The sequence below is a fragment of the Oncorhynchus nerka genome, linkage group LG6, assembly GCF_034236695.1.
Source record: "Oncorhynchus nerka isolate Pitt River linkage group LG6, Oner_Uvic_2.0, whole genome shotgun sequence".
Lineage (NCBI taxonomy): Eukaryota > Metazoa > Chordata > Actinopteri > Salmoniformes > Salmonidae > Oncorhynchus > Oncorhynchus nerka.
The window spans coordinates 14,436,194-14,443,809 of record NC_088401.1 but is presented as its reverse complement, the minus strand read 5'-3'; positions in this window follow the sequence as shown (position 1 = coordinate 14,443,809).

The following is a 7,616-nucleotide window of genomic DNA, read 5'->3' as shown; positions in this document are numbered from 1 at the left end:
CAATTGGTTACCTCTGTCTGACTGGATGAGGTCATGACCCCATTTTGAAGTCATTTCCATGGTAACTCTGGGGTCATGGAACATTAGAGGGGTCACACGGGGTCAGCAAGAGAGCAAGGAGGCTGTGTGTGTGCGACCGATTTGACAGACTTTCTTTATACGATCAGAGTTATTGACCAATCGGTCCCAGTTTCTAAGAGGAGAGACACATCAAGATTTTTCAGACAGTTCTAGACAGTTTTCAGACCATGTTAAATGAATGAAAACAGCCATCGTTCCCTGACATCCAGCAGGTGGTCACTATAACACACTGTGGTGACAGCAGTCAATAAGACCGTCATTATAGTGCATCTGACCTCTTGGGTCGGCAGGGTAGCCTAGTGGTTAGAGCGTTGGACTAGTAAGCGGAAGGTTGCGAGTTCAAACCCCCGAGCTGACAAGGTACAAATCTGTCGTTCTGCCCCTGAACAGGCAGTTAACCTCTTAGTCCGCCCCATCCCGCATGCGGTATCGTTACTACAGCCTCAAGCTCATTAGCATAATGCATCATTAGCGATTTTTAAAAATCGCAAATGAAACGAAATAAATATGCCTGTTCTCAAGCTTATCCTTTTCTTAACAATCCTGTCGTCTCAGATTTTCAAAATATGCTTTAGAACCAGAGAAAATCACTAATTTGTGTAAGAGTGGTGATAGCTAGCTTAGCGTTAGCATTAGCATTTAGCACGCAACATATTCACAAAAACCAGCCAAGCAATCAAATAAAATAATTTACCTTTGAAGAACTTCAGATGTTTCAATGAGGAGACTCTCAGTTACATAGCAGATGTCCAGTTTTTCCTGAAAGATTCTTGTGTAGGACATATCGTTCCCTTTTGTTACTATGCATATGGCTACCGAAACTAACCGAAAATTCAGTCACCTACATGTCGAACTTTTTTCCGAATTAACTCCATAATATTGACTGAAACATGGAAAACGTTGTTTGAATCAATCCTGAAGGTGGTTTGTCATATTTCTCTCCGTTGAAAGCACCGTCCTTGTAGCCTGGTTTGTTCTGAGATTTGAATGGAAAAATACCGGGACCTGACTTTTGCGCACCAATTGGCACGCAGACACCTAGCGGGACACCTGGTAAATGTAGTCTCTTATGGTCAATCTTCCAATGATATGCCTACAAATACGTCACAATGCTGCAGAGACCTTGGGGAAACAAGAGAAAGAGTCCGTTGATTCCTGTCGCATTCACAGCCATATAAGGCGATCATGGAAAACGTAGCCTCAGAAATCCTGTGCATTTCCTGGTCGGTCATACATCTTGGTTTTGCCCGAAACATTTGTTCTAAGGGACTCACAGTGAAAATCTTTGCATTTCTGGAAACGTAAGACTGTCTTCTTTCCAAAGCTATCAATTCCAAGCATATTCGAGCATCTTTTCGTGACAAAATATTGCGCTTAAAACGGGCACGTCTTTTTATCCAAAAATGAAATACTGCCCCTATAGGACTAACAGGTTAACCCACTGTTCCTAGGCCGTCATTGAAAATAAGAATGTGTTCTTAACTGACTTGCCTGGTTAAATAAAGGTAAAAGAAAACAACAAAAAGCAGATCCCTGACTACTGTCACTATAGGACTAGGTTAACAGACCCCTGACTAGTATCACTATAGGACTAGGTTAACAGACCCCTGACTAGTATCACTCTAGGACTAGGTTAACAGACCCCTGGTCACTATAGGACTAGGTTAACAGACCCTGACTAGACACTATAGGACTAGGTTGACCCCTGACTAGTATCACTATAGGACTAGGTTAACAGACCCCTGACTAGTATCACTATAGGACTAGGTTAACAGACCCTGACTACTGTCACTATAGGACTAGGTTAACAGACCCCTGATCACTATAGGACTAGGTTAACAGACCCCTGGTCACTATAGGACTAGGTTAACAGACCCCTGACTACTGTCACTATAGGACTAGGTTAACAGACCCCTGGTCACTATAGGACTAGGTTAACAGACCCCTGGTCACTATAGGACTAGGTTAACAGACCCCTGATCACTATAGGACTAGGTTAACAGACCCCTGACTACTGTCACTATAGGACTAGGTTAACAGACCCCTGACTAGTATCACTAGAGGACTAGGTTAACAGACCCCTGACTAGTATCACTATAGGACTAGGTTAACAGACCCCTGACTAGTATCACTATAGGACTAGGTTAACAGACCCCTGATCACTATAGGACTAGGTTAACAGACCCCTGATCACTATAGGACTAGGTTAACAGACCCCTGATCACTATAGGACTAGGTTAACAGACCCCTGACTACTGTCACTATAGGACTAGGTTAACAGACCCCTGACTAGTATCACTATAGGACTAGGTTAACAGACCCCTGACTAGTATCACTATAGGACTAGGTTAACAGACCCCTGACTACTGTCACTATAGGACTAGGTTAACAGACCCCTGATCACTATAGGACTAGGTTAACAGACCCCTGACTACTGTCACTATAGGACTAGGTTAACAGACCCCTGATCACTATAGGACTAGGTTAACAGACCCCTGACTAGTATCACTATAGGACTAGGTTAACAGACCCCTGACTAGTATCACTATAGGACTAGGTTAACCCCTGACTAGACACTATAGGACTAGGTTAACAGACCCCTGACTAGTATCACTATAGGACTAGGTTAACAGACCCCTGACTAGTATCACTATAGGACTAGGTTAACAGACCCCTGACTAGTATCACTATAGGACTAGGTTAACAGACCCCTGGTCACTATAGGACTAGGTTAACAGACCCCTGATCACTATAGGACTAGGTTAACAGACCCCTGACTACTGTCACTATAGGACTAGGTTAACAGACCCCTGACTAGTATCACTAGAGGACTAGGTTAACAGACCCCTGACTAGTATCACTATAGGACTAGGTTAACAGACCCCTGACTAGTATCACTATAGGACTAGGTTAACAGACCCCTGATCACTATAGGACTAGGTTAACAGACCCCTGACTAGTATCACTATAGGACTAGGTTAACAGACCCCTGACTACTGTCACTATAGGACTAGGTTAACAGACCCCTGACTACTGTCACTATAGGACTAGGTTAACAGACCCCTGACTACTGTCACTATAGGACTAGGTTAACAGACCCCTGACTAGTATCACTATAGGACTAGGTTAACAGACCCCTGATCACTATAGGACTAGGTTAACAGACCCCTGACTACTGTCACTATAGGACTAGGTTAACAGACCCCTGACTAGTATCACTATAGGACTAGGTTAACAGACCCCTGACTAGTATCACTATAGGACTAGGTTAACAGATCCCTGACTAGTATCACTATAGGACTAGGTTAACAGACCCCTGGTCACTATAGGACTAGGTTAACAGACCCCTGACTAGTATCACTATAGGACTAGGTTAACAGATCCCTGACTAGTATCACTATAGGACTAGGTTAACAGACCCCTGACTACTGTCACTATAGGACTAGGTTAACAGACCCCCGATCACTATAGGACTAGGTTAACAGACCCCTGCTCACTATAGGACTAGGTTAACAGACCCCTGACTAGTATCACTATAGGACTAGGTTAACAGACCCCTGACTAGTATCACTATAGGACTAGGTTAACAGACACCCTACTAGTATCACTATAGGACTAGGTTAACAGATCCCTGACTAGTATCACTATAGGACTAGGTTAACAGACCCCTGATCACTATAGGACTAGGTTAACAGACCCCTGACTAGTATCACTATAGGACTAGGTTAACAGACCCCTGACTAGTATCACTATAGGACTAGGTTAACAGATCCCTGACTAGTATCACTATAGGACTAGGTTAACAGACCCCTGGTCACTATAGGACTAGGTTAACAGACCCCTGGTCACTATAGGACTAGGTTAACAGACCCCTGGTCACTATAGGACTAGGTTAACAGACCCCTGATCACTATAGGACTAGGTTAACAGACCCCTGATCACTATAGGACTAGGTTAAGAGACCCCTGACCCTAGGTTAAGAGACCCCTGACTACTGTCACTATAGGACTACGTTAACAGACCCCTGACTAGTATCACTATAGGACTAGGTTAACAGACCCCTGATCACTATAGGACTAGGTTAACAGACCCCTGATCACTATAGGACTAGGTTAAGAGACCCCTGACTACTGTCACTATAGGACTAGGTTAACAGACCCCTGACTAGTATCACTATAGGACTAGGTTAACAGACCCCTGGTCACTATAGGACTAGGTTAACAGATCCCTGACTAGTATCATTAGATGACAAGGTTAACAGACCCCTGATCACTATAGGACTAGGTTAACAGACCCCTGACTAGTATCACTATAGGACTAGGTTAACAGACCCCTGACTAGTATCACTATAGGACTAGGTTAACAGACCCCTGACTAGTATCACTATAGGACTAGGTTAACAGACCCCTGACTAGTATCACTATAGGACTAGGTTAACAGACCCCTGATCACTATAGGACTAGGTTAACAGATCCCTGACTACTGTCACTATAGGACTAGGTTAACAGACCCCTGACTAGTATCACTATAGGACTAGGTTAACAGACCCCTGACTAGTATCACTATAGGACTAGGTTAACAGACCCCTGGTCACTATAGGACTAGGTTAACAGACCCCTGATCACTATAGGACTAGGTTAACAGACCCCACTATGACTAGTTAACAGACACTAGGTTAACAGACCCCTGATCACTATAGACTAGGGACTTTAACAGACCCCTGACTACTGTCACTATAGGACTAGGACTAGGTTGGACTAGGTTAACCCCTGACTAGTATCACTATAGGACTAGGTTAGACCCCACTGACTAGTAACAGACCCTGTCACTATAGGACTAGGTTAACAGACCCCTGACTACTGTCACTATAGGACTAGGTTAACAGACCCCTGACTACTGTCACTATAGGACTAGGTTAACAGACCCTGACTAGTATCATAGTACAAGGTTAACAGACCCCTCACTATAGGACTAGGTTAACAGATCCCTGACTAGTATCACTATAGGACTAGGTTAACAGACCCCTGACTAGTATCACTATAGGACTAGGTTAACAGACCCCTGGTCACTATAGGACTAGGTTAACAGACCCCTGACTAGTATCACTATAGGACTAGGTTAACAGACCCCTGACTAGTATCACTATAGGACTAGGTTAACAGATCCCTGACTACTATCACTATAGGACTAGGTTAACAGACCCTGACACACTATAGGACTAGGTTAACAGACCCCTGGTCACTATAGGACTAGGTTAACAGACCCCTGACTAGTATCACTATAGGACTAGGTTAACAGACCCCTGACTAGTATCACTATAGGACTAGGTTAACAGACCCCTGACTACTGTCACTATAGGACTAGGTTAACAGACCCCTGACTAGTATCACTATAGGACTAGGTTAACAGACCCCTGACTAGTATCACTATAGGACTAGGTTAACAGACCCCTGATCACTATAGGACTAGGTTAACAGATCCCTGACTAGTATCATTAGATGACAAGGTTAACAGACCCCTGATCACTATAGGACTAGGTTAAGAGACCCCTGACTACTGTCACTATAGGACTACGTTAACAGACCCCTGACTAGTATCACTATAGGACTAGGTTAACAGACCCCTGATCACTATAGGACTAGGTTAACAGACCCCTGATCACTATAGGACTAGGTTAAGAGACCCCTGACTACTGTCACTATAGGACTAGGTTAACAGACCCCTGACTAGTATCACTATAGGACTAGGTTAACAGACCCCTGGTCACTATAGGACTAGGTTAACAGATCCCTGACTAGTATCATTAGATGACAAGGTTAACAGACCCCTGATCACTATAGGACTAGGTTAACAGACCCCTGACTAGTATCACTATAGGACTAGGTTAACAGACCCCTGACTAGTATCACTATAGGACTAGGTTAACAGACCCCTGACTAGTATCACTATAGGACTAGGTTAACAGACCCCTGACTAGTATCACTATAGGACTAGGTTAACAGACCCCTGATCACTATAGGACTAGGTTAACAGATCCCTGACTACTGTCACTATATGACTAGGTTAACAGACCCCTGATCACTATAGGACTAGGTTAACAGACCCCTGACTACTGTCACTATAGGACTAGGTTAACAGACCCCTGACTAGTATCACTATAGGACTAGGTTAACAGACCCCTGACTAGTATCACTATAGGACTAGGTTAACAGACCCCTGACTAGTATCACTATAGGACTAGGTTAACAGACCCCTGACTAGTATCACTATAGGACTAGGTTAACAGACCCCTGGTCACTATAGGACTAGGTTAACAGACCCCTGATCACTATAGGACTAGGTTAACAGATCCCTGACTAGTATCACTAGAGGACTAGGTTAACAGACCCCTGATCACTATAGGACTAGGTTAACAGACCCCTGACTAGTATCATTAGAGGACTAGGTTAACAGACCCCTGCTCACTATAGGACTAGGTTAACAGACCCCTGCTCACTATAGGACTAGGTTAACAGACCCCTGGTCACTATAGGACTAGGTTAACAGACCCCTGGTCACTATAGGACTAGGTTAACAGATCCCTGACTAGTATCACTATAGGACTAGGTTAACAGATCCCTGACTAGTATCACTATAGGACTAGGTTAACAGATCCCTGACTAGTATCACTGTAGGACTAGGTTAACAGACCCCTGATCACTGTAGGACTAGGTTAACAGACCCCTGAGCACTATAGGACTAGGTTAACAGACCCCTGATCACTATAGGACTAGGTTAACAGACCCCTGACTAGTATCACTATAGGACTAGGTTAACAGACCCCTGACTACTGTCATTATAGGACTAGGCCCTCCTTGATTTCCCTTGGGCCCCCGGGACCAGTGGAGCCTCACTACAGTGTAGTGTAGTCATACTATGGCCCATGCTGAGAGAACAGGACATTTCTGTCCTCCAGCAGTCGCTACCATCGTGTAACGGGGTAAGACAGACCGGAATGGGTTTATACAGCTGGACCTGAACCATTTCTGTCCGATCCATATGAACACCATACCGGAGGAACGCCATACACCATACCGGAGGAACGCCATACACCATACCGGAGGAACGCCATACACCATACCTGAGGAACGCCATACACCATACCTGAGGAACGCCATACACCATACCTGAGGAACGCCATACACCATACCTGAGGAACGCCATACACCATACCTGAGGAACGCCATACACCATACCTGAGGAACGCCATACACCATACCGGAGGAAGGCCATACCTGAGGAACGCCATACACCATACCTGAGGAACGCCATACACCATACCTGAGGAACGCCATACACCATACCGGAGGAACGCCATACACCATACCGGAGGAACGCCATACACCATACCGGAGGAACGCCATACACCATACCTGAGGAACGCCATACACCATACCTGAGGAACACCATGTAAGCTCACACACACTAGGGTACAGATGGTGTGTAGCTCGTTTACAGTTCTTTGAGCTGCGTATATGTGCATGTTAGAGTGTGAG